The following is a 15,016-nucleotide window of genomic DNA, read 5'->3' as shown; positions in this document are numbered from 1 at the left end:
GGCTAATGTCCCTTGAATGTTACAAAATTGGTTCCAGTTGATAAAGTATTGTTTCATGTTCACTAAGCAAGTATTATGACACAAGAGCTGGCATGTATCATTATGTAGTAGAAAGGGAAAAAGACATGAATCCTTTTTCAATCATAATTTTTATGATACGGTTTTTCACTCCTTGGAGAATGAATAGATGAAGTGATACTCAGAGGGAAGAAATGCCAAATCTTTAAAGAAATATATATTGAAAAAAAAAAAAAGAAATATATATTGATAGTTGAAATGGATCCCCGAGAAAGAATGAGGAAAATGGCCTGTCATTTTGTTATCCTTCTTTATTAGTTCCAGCCAATTTCCCAAACTTACTGAATGGGATTTTAAAAAACAACAGAAAGACCTCAAAGCAAAATTAGTAGGCTGCTCAGGCACAAAATCAAATTAAAAGACAAACAGAACAAGCAACCACCGTGTCAGTAGCCTAAAGATAAAATATATAGTGGGTTTACTGGCTAGTGAGTCTTTGCATGGGAGGCAATACAACAGAATTACGTTTTGATAGGATTCTTTTATTTTCTTTCTTTTTTTCTTTCTTTTTTTTTTTTAATTTTTGAGATAAGACAGTGAGGCAGTGTTTTTCCCAAGTATAACACATAATAATTCAGATTCAGAACTCCTGTTTTGGGAGACAATAGAGCAGTTGTGTGGTACCGCCAGGAACATCTTTTTAGCTTTTATCAGCCTGTTTTAGAACAAGCCACTTTCCTACCCCTTTCTTCCAAACCCCAGTTTTTACATTTTGCACTTTTCCAGGGGGCCAGATAACAACTCACCAGCAGTTTGCCGTCATAGGAATGTCGCCAGTGTACTTCAAAGTAAGAGGGGGAGGTAGACCTGGGATCTTGGGGAAGTCAGCCAACCTCCATAGGAGGGAAGAGAGGCAGGAAATGGGGCAGGGTGGGAAAGATGCGGAGTAAGGGCAGAGACTTTCAGAGAGGTACTTTAGTGTCTCAGGGAGAAAGCAGACCCAAAGTTTGATAGTGGTGGAACAAGTCACATACTCAGCCATCTGTTCTCTTTTCCTAGCTCCACATAGTATGTTGTGTTCTTTCCAGCACTGGTGGAAGAAAGAAAACACTTTGATTCCCAATCTCGCTAGGAGGATAGGGGAAAATTCATTGATACTGAAATTCTCATAAAACTTTCTCCTGTGGGTTGATCAGTCTGACTTGCAAATCAAATACTTAAATGGATTTTTTTTAAAATCTCTTTTTATTTTTTTCCCTAAGAAATAACATTCAGCTATTTTCACCTTTACCTCCTACACACCTATTAAACTGGATTCTGAATAGTAATGCTAGGTTTGTGGTCTTTCCTGATAGTGATGTTGATCTCAAAACACACTTTCCTGAAATCCAGGGGAACTGCAATATAATTTATTAAGCAACTGTAATGTAACTTTTGCACATAGCCTAACATTTTATGCATTTTTAATTTTCATTATTGTATCAATTCCTTTGAAAAAAACTTGGCCTTATGCTTCCATTTTTATTGGATATTTACTACATTGCAGGTCGATGACTCAGAAGTGTCTCTAGGATTCATTAAACTTTAACCAGTTCCTGATATAAGCTGTGATTACTCACTAGGTATCAACTGGTTATCACTTATTTATTACTGCAGAATATTTACTTTAGAGCTCATTTTTCTGTTTCCTGATAAGCATCTGTGGAAGTATTGGCTTTTCATTTTGATCGCTCAAGAAGATGAGTAACAGCGTTACATAAATCTTTTGAAAAAGATGTAGATTTGTAGTCTGATAGAGTTCCAAGAAAAAGAATCAGGCCCGTATAGCTTTGTCTGTGTAAAGCTAGCATGTGAATTATAACCAAAGTATTGTCTAGACATTGTTGACTGCCTGCTGTGTCATAGGCACATTTCTCACCTGAGCACTGATTTGGACATAGTATCTGATAACGTGGTGTGCAGAAAAACCAACATCACCACTTCGGCATTACAGCTTATTATAAATCCACCAAGTTTCTGACATAATACATGACATCAATTTAATTATTCATGTAATTATATTTAACCACTTTAATTACTGAATTGTTTGGTAAATTACAATTTCCTTTAATGTAATAACTTCTTACATCTGTAAAAAGTTTCGTTTAAGCAAATGGTTTTGTTTTTATTATGCCATGTAATTTCCACAACAACCCCATGAAGAATTTGTCTCTTCATTTTACAAGTGAAGTACCTAAGATCCACTTCACTTTGAGGCTATGTGGGGAGCATCCGGAAAAGTTTAGCAGCAGAGCAAGATAGTCAGATTTTTCCTTTCAGATTCTCAGTGATTGGAGGAGATCCAGAGAGGGCAAGACAGAGAGAACAAGACCGGGTGAGCTGTTGTGTGCATTGATGGAGGAGAGCCGGTGGTCCAAGGTCACTCTGGTAGATGTGCAGAAATGAGAGAAGTTGATGGGTTGGAGGGATTTAGTTGGCCTTGGTGGGTGGTTGGGCTGTGGTGGTTGAGGGAGAGGAGTCAGAGACAATTGGAATTCTGGAGGGGCACCTGGGCAGCTTCTTCCAGGACCCATAGCCAAGTAGAGTTTTGTCTCACTGAATTACCCTGATACGAAGACGGTTATCCTTGTCTCTTGATCTATACCCTTGGGGTGGTCTTGACAAATGGCTGTTCAATGACAGTAGCTGAAAAATATTATATACATTTTAGAAAGTTGCTTATGTAAGATGAATGGAATCCCCCCATAATTACAGCTACAGAATTCTGAGTCATAAAAACAAACTGTAAAGCACTCCTAATGCTTTGCTAATTGCTAATTTAGAAACCTAAAAGGTTTCTAGATGAATGGTTATGTAAGGGCTACTTAGGTGGTGTTCATCCCCTTTGCAGAGAAGGAATGCTTTTGCATGGCTTTTCTGACCCTCTAGTATACATGAGAAATTGGCTCCAACTCAGCCTTTCCTAAAAGTTGGAGGAATTCATTGAAATTACTGTTTTAATATATGAGTTGTGGCCATAAACTAAGAATACTGAGCAGAAGAGTTTTTAATGGCATCTCCAAAGTATGTAATATTTTGTCAGCATCTCCGGTCTAGTTGGAAAGACCTTGAACTTAGCATGCTGAGCTCCCCACACGGTGAAGTCAGCCCAAATTCCTCCTCTATCCACAACCAAGCCTTTCAGGACTCCTTAAGTATGATGTCTTCTCCTGAAAAATTATAATTAGAAAGGGAAAAACAATGGATGTGTGTGTGTAATCGTTGGGTGATTATCTTCTACCTCTTCCTGTAAGAAAAACTCGTCTCTTTTTTTCTGCTTTCCCTGATTGTTTTTCTCTCTAAGTCTATGAAAGCAAATGAGTTGGAGCATTTTCATAGCGAAGTTTTCCTCCATTGGTTCTCTCATTTGTGTCAAACTGATGAGATGTGCATAACAGCTCAATTTTAGGTTAAAAAAAAAAGTTATTCTACACTCTAGGTACATCATGGAAAAGTAGTATAAGGTTTTGTGGACTCAGATATTATGGGAGCAACAGGGAGCCTGGCTGGCTATGTCAGTAGAGCATGTGACTCTTGATTGTGGGGTTGGGAGTTCAAGCCCCACATTGCGCATAGAGATTACTTTTAAATAGTGTTTTCCAGATATTCTGGGAGAGAATGATCATTATGCCTTCACATAAATGAGAGAAAGCTCTACCTGGCTATGGGACCTCTAGCCAGTAAAAATACTAATGGCACAGATATTCTGAGTGTTCTGAGCATAAACATGTACTCATTTGTACAGCACTTCAGATTTTCCTGAAGAGCTTTTACATAATTATCTTTGAGATAAACTATGTTGGTATTGTTACTTCCATTTTATATATTAGAGGACCACTTCAGTGACCTTCAGAAGATAGAGCTAAGAAGATGACAAGCCAGAATGGGGATCCGGGTCAGGTCCCTAGCTATTTCCACTACACTGAAGTTTCAGCTACTAAACTAAGGGTCATTTTAATCTTTGAGAATAGTACAGTTATTAAATTTTTTAAATTTCAAAATTCGATTTTTCTTTTTTCTTTCTTCTTTTTTAAGGAATGATAGGTTAAGCTGGTGGCAGAGTGTTTTTCTGCGCAATAGACCTTAGAGAAACAAATCCTGATCCTAGGGAGCTTTGTGCTGTCACTTGTCGGGAACAGACCTTATTTGGGGGCCATCTGCACTCACAGTGTTGCACTGCTGGATTCTAGCTTGTGCAATGTGGGAAGGAGACATAGATCTCTATTGTATATATCAAGTTGATCAGGGCTTTCTAAAATGTACATTCCAACCTGGTAATGGTCTGTGGAATCAAATTAATGGGTTGTAATCAGCATTTTTTTTTTTTTAAAAAAAGCAGAATAGAATGGAAAATAACCAAGTATATTGCAAAAGGTAAGGATGAACATTGTTTGGGGAAACATTTTTAAATAAAACTTTTGTTTCCATCTTAGACATATACGCACACACATGCCTACATATATGTAAAATAAATGAGTGTATAATTGTGTGCATGCATATGCGTGTAAAATGGAAACAAAAGTTTAAAGGGTGTGATGTGAAATGTATGTCTTATTGTGGAACTCAGTATAAATAAGTTAAAAGTTTCAAACTTATCCAAGTTTGAACAAGCCAACTTACGAAAGTGTTACCTGGTTTAGACAGGTTAGGTCATATCTATACTTTTTTATTTAGGAAAACAGCACCAGTTATGTAAGCTTATATGATGTTTTTTGCATGCCACTTCCAAAACAGAGGTGTGGAGAGAACTCAAGAGTGGAGGTAACCCTTCTCCTGTTGATGTGTCCGCACTGCGCTGCATGGTTCCATACACCACCTTCCTGAACTTGTGTTTCCCACCAATAGGTCGGCCCCTGGAGGTGCCATCAGCAGATGGCATCTGTCTGCAGATGTGGATTACAAACCTGCTAGGCCCTGTTGCTTGTTCTGTGGGAAGCAAAAAAAGAGCAAAGTTAAGGATCTTAGGATTTTAGAGTCCCCATGGTTTAAGACCATGACTCAGAATAGATTTGTGAGCATTTTTAAATGCACAGGTTTCACTCTTTTGGAGAATAACTGTTGTCCGAAAGTGGATCTTTCTAAGGAGTGAAGAGGACGACTCCAATAGTGCTTATTGGGGGCCCCAGTGCCATTTCCAGAATTCTACAATAAATGATCTTCTATAAAGAATTCCTGGGAACACTCTGGCCTGTCCATGCAGTCAGCTTTCTCAGAAATCTAGTGCAAGGTCAGTTTTTGCTGGATTGTTCTTTTGTTTTTGTTTTTTTCATTTTGATGAAGTTGTATAAAAGGGGAAAAAATATTTCTAGGATTTAAAATATACACTGATGACACTGTTGATTGGAATGGCAGATTTTTTTCCTTGGGAAACAGACCCCTCTACCTCCCAGCTCTGGACTCCCTCTAGGGTGTAAGCATGAGGGAGATTATCCATTCTATAGTCACTGGGGGCAGCTGATTAGGACCACATGGTGAGAGTTTAGAGAACAGTAACTTTATTCTTATCCATTCTCCTTTCCAGCTCTGAAAATTTGATAGAAGTCCTTTTTGGTATCTTCAAGTCCTGCCATTTCCGATTTTCTTTTTAGAAACATTTTTGTCATTAGACACCACGGGTCTTTGGCCATAGAAAATGCTTACGTGTTATTGGGGTGGAAGCCACTCCTGTCAGTAGATTTGTGGACAATGAGGAGCATTGCATCTTCTTTCCTTGGCACCTGCTCCAGACCTCTGTTCACCTAGTGTATTCCTAGGATCCACCTTAGCACTTGATGGTATCTGCCAAATGTTTGATTCTTCCTTCAGAAAGAGCATTTTCTGATGCTCCCTAGGCTCCCTATCAGAAAATTTGAGTGTGCCAGCTGGCTAAGCTTTGCTATACAATTGTATATCACAAGGCATCGAGTACAACTACATAAATACTAAAAAATAATCAGAATGAACATAGCCTCGAGTGAGTCATTTAAATGCAACCTAAGACTTTGAGAAGTTAACAATTGAGGTACACTCATGAAATCTCAAGATGGCAGTGAAGTCCAAAGGCAATAAAATTGACCACACCCTCTCTTTCCTTCTACAATCAAGAAATGTGAAAAATGTTACTTCAAAATTTTATGGTTTTGAAGATTTTTAAAAAGCTCCTTTAAATCATCTTATAGGAAGAACGAGCAAGGGACTTTTCCAGGAGAAATCTCCTTAAGCTGAAAAGGCTTAAGTTTCTGACATTTTGTAACTTTCTTTAACAATGATAATGAAATGCCTGCTCTGCCTGGAGACCCAGAAAAGATCTGTTTTGATCTTTATTGCCCTTGCAGTTCTAATACTCTTAAGTTTTCCCCTGCTATTTAAAGTATTCATTGTTTTGTCATCTGCTGCAATTTGCTGGGTTGCCTTGGCATCATCTTGGCTCAGACTGCTCTACTCAAAATTGGTGACTTACTGCATCCATAAACACCCTGCCTTCCCTCATCAGATGTCAACCAGTGAACTGTAGTTGAAACCGCACGATCTGGTTCAGATTAGGTTTAAATCCCTGTTCTGATACATGTTAGGTCTTTGACTTCGTACAAATTCCTTAGGAAGAATAATGGTTAACACTGAGGTCTCACTCACTGAACACCACCGTGAGCACTGTGCATAACATGATGGTTTTCATTTCCTCCACAGCCCTCTGAATAATGCTGTCATTTTACCTCTACTTCACAGAAAGTTTAAGTATCTTGCTCACATAAGTGGTCCCGGAACAAGTGCACAGTAGAGAGAACAACAAAGTTTTTGCTCTTCCCCACCTCTAACAGTTCATACCTGTGAAACATTTAGTTTTAGTGTTTGGCTTGTCATATGCATTGTGTTTACTGGGCTGGCTGCTATGCTCATTAAAACGATCAACTTCAGAGCCCTGGCTTCCTCACCTGTGAAATGAGAAGAGGACTACATCTCAGGGTTGTCGGGATCAAATGAGACAATAGGGCATAGCTCTGTGCCTGTACTTAGGAGGATCAGTCAGCAGTAATCACTTTGCCTGAAAGGCACCATGCTGGGCAGAATAGAAATTACAAAGATGATACCCTTAACCCCCTCTCAAGGGGCCCATGATTGTTTAGGCCAATGAAATCTGTTACAATGAGCCAATAGTAAAGCACTATGGGAAAGAGCAGTAAGAGGAACGTAGACTAGGGACCACTGCCTGGGACACTTGCCCCTTCCCCACACTTCCATCCAGCTCTTCCTCACCAGCTTACTCTTTTTTTTCGGGCCTCAAGTTAAACATCACCCCTTCTGGGCACCTCCCCAGACTCCCCTAAACTAGGTTTGGTGCTCCTGCTGCTGCCCTACTCTGTTTACCTTTCTCCACTGCTCTCACCTACCCCCTATGCCTTTCTCACTCTGCTACCTCAGCACCCAGCACAGGGGCCCATACACAGGAGGTTTTCAAGAATGTTTTCTAAATGAAAGAAACAGGATTTTTTGGCTAGGTTAGCCTTACCTCATCTCCTGGACTTTGATGAGGAAATTCAGGGCATGCTGAGTAAGTGAGCAAAATCTAGGGGCAGGACTCACCTGTCATGTGGCAGAATCATGATCCAAAAAGTTTCAGACTGCCTTAGAACAGTGAACTGGGGGATCCCTGGGTGGCGCAGCGGTTTGGCGCCTGCCTTTGGCCCAGGGCGCGATCCTGGAGACCCGGGATCAAGTCCCACGTCGGGCTCCCGGTGCATGGAGCCTGCTTCTCCCTCTGCCTGTGTCTCTGCCTCTCTCTCTCTCTCTCTCTCTCTGTGACTATCATAAATAAATAAAAAAATTTATATAAAAAAAAAAGTGAACTGGGATTAACAAAAAAGGAGATTTGACAAAAATAAGTTAAAGTACTACGTGTGGCTTGCAAAACCCACTAACTGCCCTGGGACCATCCAGGGGAAGCTGTGGCTGAGAGAGCCCACGTGTGATAGACTCCACATTGGCCAAGGCAATGAATCCGATCTTGGACTGCATTAATAAATACGTAGCATTCACAATAAAGGTGGTGCCAGCCTTACCATTTAGTCCACACTTCAAGATGAAAATGGGAATTCCAAGCAAATTGCTTCACCCGTCTAAACTTTATTTTCCCTATCTGTAAAATGGGCATCTGCCTCCTGTGGTTGTGAGCTGCAAATAAGTGGATGACTTTATTATCCTCATTGGCAAGGAACAACTAAAGAAAGGAATAGAAATGTTTAAAGAAGAATGGGGTGGGAAAACGGGAGACATATATTAATGGTCTCTTTCAAAGTTTTCTTAAATGAAAAAGAGACTAAGCTTCTTTGACTTTATGAACCTAGATGGCAGTTCTGCCATCTAAGAATGAAAAAAAGACAGGCAGCCTTCAGTTTGACATAAGGAAACACTTTCTAACATCTAAACTATCCAAAATGAACTGTCTTGGGACATGCTGCATTTGTGTGTCTAGGTATTCAAACACAGGACAGGGGATCAGTTGGTGGGTCTGGATGAGATGATGCCTCTGGGTCTTCCCACTGTCGAGATTTGTTTAGGACTTGGTGTGTGTCGCTGTCATTTATTAATATCTGGCTCAGGTTCATTACCTATATCATCTCATTTCATCCTGATAACACAATGGAATAAATTCCAGTGTAAGTTTCCTTTTACGGAAAAGGATAAATTCGATATAGTGCTTGAGGTTGCATACTTTGTAAGTGACCAACTCAAGCTTTGGACCCAGATCTAGGTGACTCCGAAGTCCCTACTCTTTCGAACATGGTCTTGCCAGGGCTTCCGCCCCACCCCCTTCGGAGTTCCGTGTGCAGTATGAAACGGAGTGGGGGCATGTGGCGTGTGGTGCAGGCTTGCAAACTGGAAGTGTGTGGGCCAGATTCAGCTGACATACGTTTTGATTGGCAGGCAGAGTGCTTTTGGCTGCCAATATTTAATAATTGGAGGAGTTCACATAAAAACCTGATTCCCTACTTATCTTTAAAAACTGGAAATTAGCCATACTGGCCTTTATTCCACTTGGCAACAACTGGCGGCCACAAGCGAGGACTACCTCTTTCAGATGAGGCTCCCATACTCTCAAACTGCCAGCTTTCTCTCATCCTGCTACTCCACTCATTCGCCTCCCTCGCCCAGCCCGCCCAGGGATATCAGTGTACCACACCCAGTGTGAACATTTCAAGGGAATGAATGGCAAATCATAAGTTTGGGAATAGGAATGTACTCACTGCACTTTCTGGATGAGGAAGCTGAGCCCCAGAGAGTCGCATGGTAGTACAAGTCATCAGTGGAGGACCTGAACAGAGCCCTGGCTCCCAGCTCCCCATGCCCATGACCTTGGAAGGAATGTTTTGCCTGGTAGCTGCTCCCTGGGAGGACCTGTGACCCTGCTAGAGAGGAGTGTGACCGAGCTCCCCCTGTGCTTGCCCATTGTGCCCTTTGAAGAAATTCCTCCATGGAAGTCTTCATAAAACAGGACTTTCTCTGGTTTGACTGCTCTTGGTTAGGAGGGGGCCGACACAGAGGCCACCAAGGGAGCATTGGCACTTGATAACAGGGCCAAGCTTGATTTTTTTTTTTTAAGATTTTATTTATTCATGAGAGGCACAGAGAGAGAGAGAGAGAGAGAGAGAGAGAGAGAGAGAGAGGCAGAGACACAGGCAGAGGGAGAGGGAGAGGGAGAGGGAGAAGCAGGCCCCATGCACCGGGAGCCCGACGTGGGACTCGATCCCGGGTCCCCAGGATCACACCTGGGGCTGAAAGCGGCGCTAAACCGCTGAGCCACCGGGGCTGCCCCAAGCTTGATTTTAATAGTGAGAATTTCTTATCAGTCTGTTGTTTTGTATTTCCAAGTTCTGCCAGGAGATTCATGCTACCCCTATCTCTGTGCCACCATTTTTCCTCCCACTGGGGTAGATATTTGAAGGTGGTTTTGCTTCCAAGTCATTCAGGAGGGTCGGGGCCAGATTTTGGCGTGGTGGAAAGAGAATGGTCTAGAAGCAGGAAACCTGAATTCAGTTTTGGCTCAGCCATTCATAATTATTCCTGTGCCTTCTCTCTGGACCTCAGTGTTCTCTTCTGTAACGTGAGAGGCAGTGTTAGGATATCTTAGAAACTTCTTAACAGTTTTACAATTTGATGATTCAGAGGCAGAACTGTGAATAATAGGACTTGGGACATGGCCAAAATCTTGGCAGTAGAAGAAAGAGTTACAGTAGTCCTTCAGAGCTCCTTGGCTTCTTCCTCTCCTTTCTCCTTTATTTCTGCTTCGTTTCCTTCTTTCCTTCCTCCCTCTGTTTTTCCTTTCTTCCATCTTTCCATCTGTCTTTCCTTCCTTCCATCCATTCTTCCTCATTCCTTTCCCACCCTTCCTCTCTTCCTTCCTATCTTCTTTCCTGCCTTCCTTTTTTCCTTTCTCTTTCTGAGATGCTTCAGTTGATCAAGATGAAGAGCTGACTGAGGTCATTCATCTAAGGAGCTTTGCGTAAACACCCCAGTCAGCGAGGTTCTAGGGCATACGGAACATCTGACACCTTCTCTGCCTTCCTGGGTCTTAGGGTCAAACTCACCATCTACTCAGCACTCCACTCTTTATATCTTCAACTAACTTATTTAGATCTTAGCTGGAATTTTTTTAAATGATTGTTCCTTTCCTTTAAGGCAACATTTAGGGACACCTAGGAGGCTCAGTGGTTGAGCATCTGCCTTCGGCTCAGGTCATGATCCCAGGGTCCTGGGATTGAGTCCTGCCTGGGAGCAGGAGCCTGCTTCTCCCTCTGCCTGTGTCTCTGGCTCTCTGTGTCTTTCATCAGTCAATAAATAAAATCTTTTAAAAATAAAATAAACAATTTTAATTTTAGGATAGCATCTTCAGTCTGGGACACAATGACCTTTCTCTATTTGCTTTGCTCTAACAGAAGCATTTGTGTACAGTATCTATCTAGATGGCACAAGCTGGTAGCTGATATTCCTAGGTCAGCTTCTCCAGGATTTTTCTCACTTTTGAATCTGGATACTGATCCATCACTAGTGGTAACTGTGTTATATCTTTAGGGTTGATGGTAAACTACAGGTAAGGTAAACAAATGATACTCATTTGGAAAATCAGGATAACTCCCTAGGAAATACTTAATTGTATACTCTGTGTGGACTGTCATCCTCAGACACGTTAGTCAAGTGACTTCTCTAAATAAAGACAGAGATGTTTCACTGTGTTCTCCGCTGACCTGGAGCTGCTAAGGAGAACAGGACATATTTACAGTCATATTTACAGTCAGAATGACTATGTCACAGGGGAAAATTCAATTTTTCACGAATAGCCCACCTGGATGCAAAGGGGAGTGGGAGAAAAAGGTTGCAAAGACCCATAACATGAAGAGTTTGCACTGGATGATCTCCAGGAACTATTCTGGCTCAAAAAACAGTGTCTCACCGTTTCTGAGAAAGAGTCCAAAATTCTGGTTTTTTTCAAAGTAAGTTTTTTGGGATCTAATTCACATACCATACAATTCACCCATTTAAAAGTGTACAATTTAATTGTTTTCAGCATGTATTTTTTTTTAAGATTTTATTTATTTATTCATGAGAGACACAGAAAGAGAGGCAGAGACATAGGTAGAGGGAGAAGTAAGTTCCTTCCAGGTAGCCTGATTCAGACTCAGTCTCAGGACCCCGACATCATGACCTAGCCAAAGGCAGATTCTCAACCACTGAGTCACCCAGGCATCCCTAGTTTGCAGCATATTGACAGATATATGTAGCCACTGACACCATCGGTTTTAGGACTTTTCATTATCTCAAAAAGAACCCCTGTACAATTTAGCTATCGCCCCTTTTCTGTCCTTACCTCCCAGCCCAAAGCCACCACTAATAAATTTTCTGTTCCTATAGATTTGCCTTTCAGGATATTTCATATAAATAGAATAAAATATATGGTATTTTATTATTAAATATGTAAGTATATGCTGGCTTTTTTCACTCAGCATGTTTTAGAGTTCATCCATGTTGTGTTGTACCATGTGTGAGCACTTTATTTCTTTTTGTTACCGGATCATATTCCACGGTATGGATCCACCACACTTTAGGTATCCATTTATCAGTAGGTGGCCATTTGAGTTGTTACCCTCTTTTGGCTATGACATTCATATACAAGTTTTTGTGTGGACCTAAGTCTTCATTTTCTTGGGTCGATACCTAGGGGAGGAATTGCTGGGTCATTTGGTAATGCAATGTTTAACTATTGGAAGAAATGCCAGATTGTTTTCCAAATTGGTTGCACCATTTAACATTCCCATCAACAGGGTATGAGGGTTGCAATTTTTCCAAATCCTTGCCAGTACTTGTTATTGTAGGTTTTTAAAAAACTATTATTATAGCCATCCAGTTGAGTGTGAAGCGGTATCAGTTGTAGTGTCTGTTTGTATTTCCCTGATGACGCGTGATGTTGAGCATCTATTCATGCGTTTATTGGCCATTTATATATCTTCTTTGGAGAAAGGTCTATTCAAAGCCTTTTTCCAATTTTTAATTTGGCTATTTTTCTTTGTTATTGAGTTATAAGAGTACTTCAAGTTTTTATCACTAATATTATATATTACTATATCTTATACATTTAAATATATTTAATATCATCTAGATATATGTTTTTTTCATCTAGATATATGTTATAGATACATATAAATGTCTACATTTTTTTAAAGATATAATTTATTTATTCATGAGAGACACACAGAGAGAGAGAAGCACAGACACAGGCAGAGGGAGAAGCAGGCTCTATGCAGGGAGCCTGACATGGGGAATCTATAGATTCTTTTGTGGAGTAATACTCCATCTGTTAAGATGGATACTGCCATCTTAACAGTATCAAGTCTTCAATCCATGAACATGGGATGTTTTTTCATTTGTTTATGTCTTTAAATTTCTTCCCACCATATTTTTGTAGTTTTCAAGTATAAGTTTTACACTTTTTATGTTAAATATATTCCTAAGTACTTTATTCTTTTTGAAGCTGTTATAAGTGGAATTGTTTTCTTAATTTCATTTTCCAGTTGTTTATTGCAAGTATGTAGAGATATAATTCACTTTTGTATGTTGTTCTTGGGTCCCACAATCTTATTGAATTTACTTACTAATTCTAATAATTTTTTTAGTGAATTCCTTAGGATTTTCTGTATACAAGATTGTGTCATCTGAAAATAGAGAAAATTTTACCTTTTCTTTTCAAATCTGGATTTCTTTTTCTTGCCTAATTGTGCTGGCTAGAATGTTTATTGCATTATTCATGATAGCTATTAAGCCTCTAGTGTAATGTCCAATAGGGGTAGTGAGAGTGGCTGACCTTGTCTCGTTCTCAATCTTAAAGGGAAAGCATCTAGCATTTCATCATTAATATGACATTAGCTCTTAAGGTTTTTTTTGTAGATGTCCTTAAGAGGTTGAGGAAGTTCCCTTCTATTACAAGTTTGTTGAATATCGTTATCATGAAAGAGGTTTGGATTTTGTTAAATGCTTTTACTGCATCTATTGAAATGACTGTGTGCCTTTTGATTTGTATTCTATTGATATGGTATATTAATGACATTGATTTTTTGGATGTTAAATCAATCTTGCATTCCTGGAACAAATCTCACTTGGTCATGGTGTATCATTTTTTATATGTATTCAGTTTGCTAATGTTTTGTTGAGCTTTTTTTGTATCCACACAAAGATACTGATCTGTGGTTTCCTTGTGTTGTCTTTGGTTTTGGTATCAGGGTAACACTGCCCTCAGAATGAATTGGGAAGTTTTCCCTTCTGTTTTATTTATTTTATTTTATTTTATTTTATTTTATTTTATTTTATTTTATTTTATTTTATTTTATTTTATTTTATTTTATTTTATTTTATTTTATTTTATTTTATTTATTTTAAAAGATTTTATTTATTCATGAGAGACAGACACACACACACACACACACAGAGAGAGAGAGAGAGAGAGAGAGAGAGGCAGAGACACAGAGGAGAAGCAGGCTCCATGCAGGAAGCCTGATGTGGGACTCGATCCCGGAACTCCAGGATCACACCCTGGGCCGAAGGCAGACGTCAAACCGCTGAGCCACCCAGGGATCCCCTCCCTTCTGTTTTAGAACAGTTTTTGAATAATTCATATTAGTTATTTAAATGTTTGATAGAATTCACTGGCCGTTGGGGCCTGGGCTTTACGTTGTGGGTAGTGTTTTAGTTACTAAATCAGTCTCTTTATTATAGGTCTATTTGGGTTGTCTGTTTCTTGTTGAGTTAGTTTTGGTAGTTTAGGTCTTTCTAGGAAGCTGTCAGTTTCATGTTGTCTAACTTATTGATCTACAATTACAATATTTCTTTATAATGCTTTTTTTTAAATAATGCTTTTTGTTTAGAAGTACTGGTAGTAATGTCTGCTCTTTCATCTCTGATTTATTAATTTGTCTTCTCTTTTTTTCTTTTCTTGGCTTGTCTGTTTAAAGGTTTTCCAATTTGTTCATCTTTTTTTTTTTTTTTTTTAAGATTTTTATTTGTTGGGGCACCTGGGTGGCTCACTTGGTTAAGCCTCTGCCTTTGGCTCAGGTGGTGATCCCAGGATCCTGGGATTGAGCCCCTACGTCAGGCTCCCCATGGGGAGCCTGCTTCTCCCTCTCCCTCTGTTTCCTCTCTGATCATGCTCTGTCTCCCTCTCTTTCAAGTAAATAAAAAAAATTTTTTTAAAGATTTTATTTATTTGAGAGAGAGCACATGAGAGAGAGCAAGTGAGCAAGCACAAGTGGAGTGGGGGGCAGGGCAGAAGGACAGGGAGAAGCAGACTCCCCACTGAGAAGGAAGCCTGATGCCCAGCTCAATCCCAAAACTCCAAAATCATGACCTGAACCCAAGACAGACACTTAACCATCAGAGTCACCCAGGCACCCCATCCAATTTGTTCATCTTTTCAAAGAACTAACTCTTCTTGGATTCA

The 15,016-nt window shown here is 39.9% G+C and overlaps 1 protein-coding gene across 3 annotated transcripts in view; it reads left to right on the top strand.

The window, feature by feature from the left end:
• FLT1 (fms related receptor tyrosine kinase 1) overlaps positions 1 to 15,016 on the top strand; it is a 176,006-nt gene that overhangs the window by 27,279 nt on the left and 133,711 nt on the right. The gene's annotated exons all lie outside the window — the stretch shown is intronic.

Source organism: Nyctereutes procyonoides, unplaced genomic scaffold (genome assembly GCF_905146905.1).
Source record: "Nyctereutes procyonoides isolate TBG_1078 unplaced genomic scaffold, NYPRO_anot_genome, whole genome shotgun sequence".
Classification (NCBI taxonomy): Eukaryota; Metazoa; Chordata; class Mammalia; order Carnivora; family Canidae; genus Nyctereutes; species Nyctereutes procyonoides.
The sequence above is the reverse complement of the archived record's forward strand: the minus strand, read 5'-3'. Positions and strand labels throughout refer to the sequence as shown.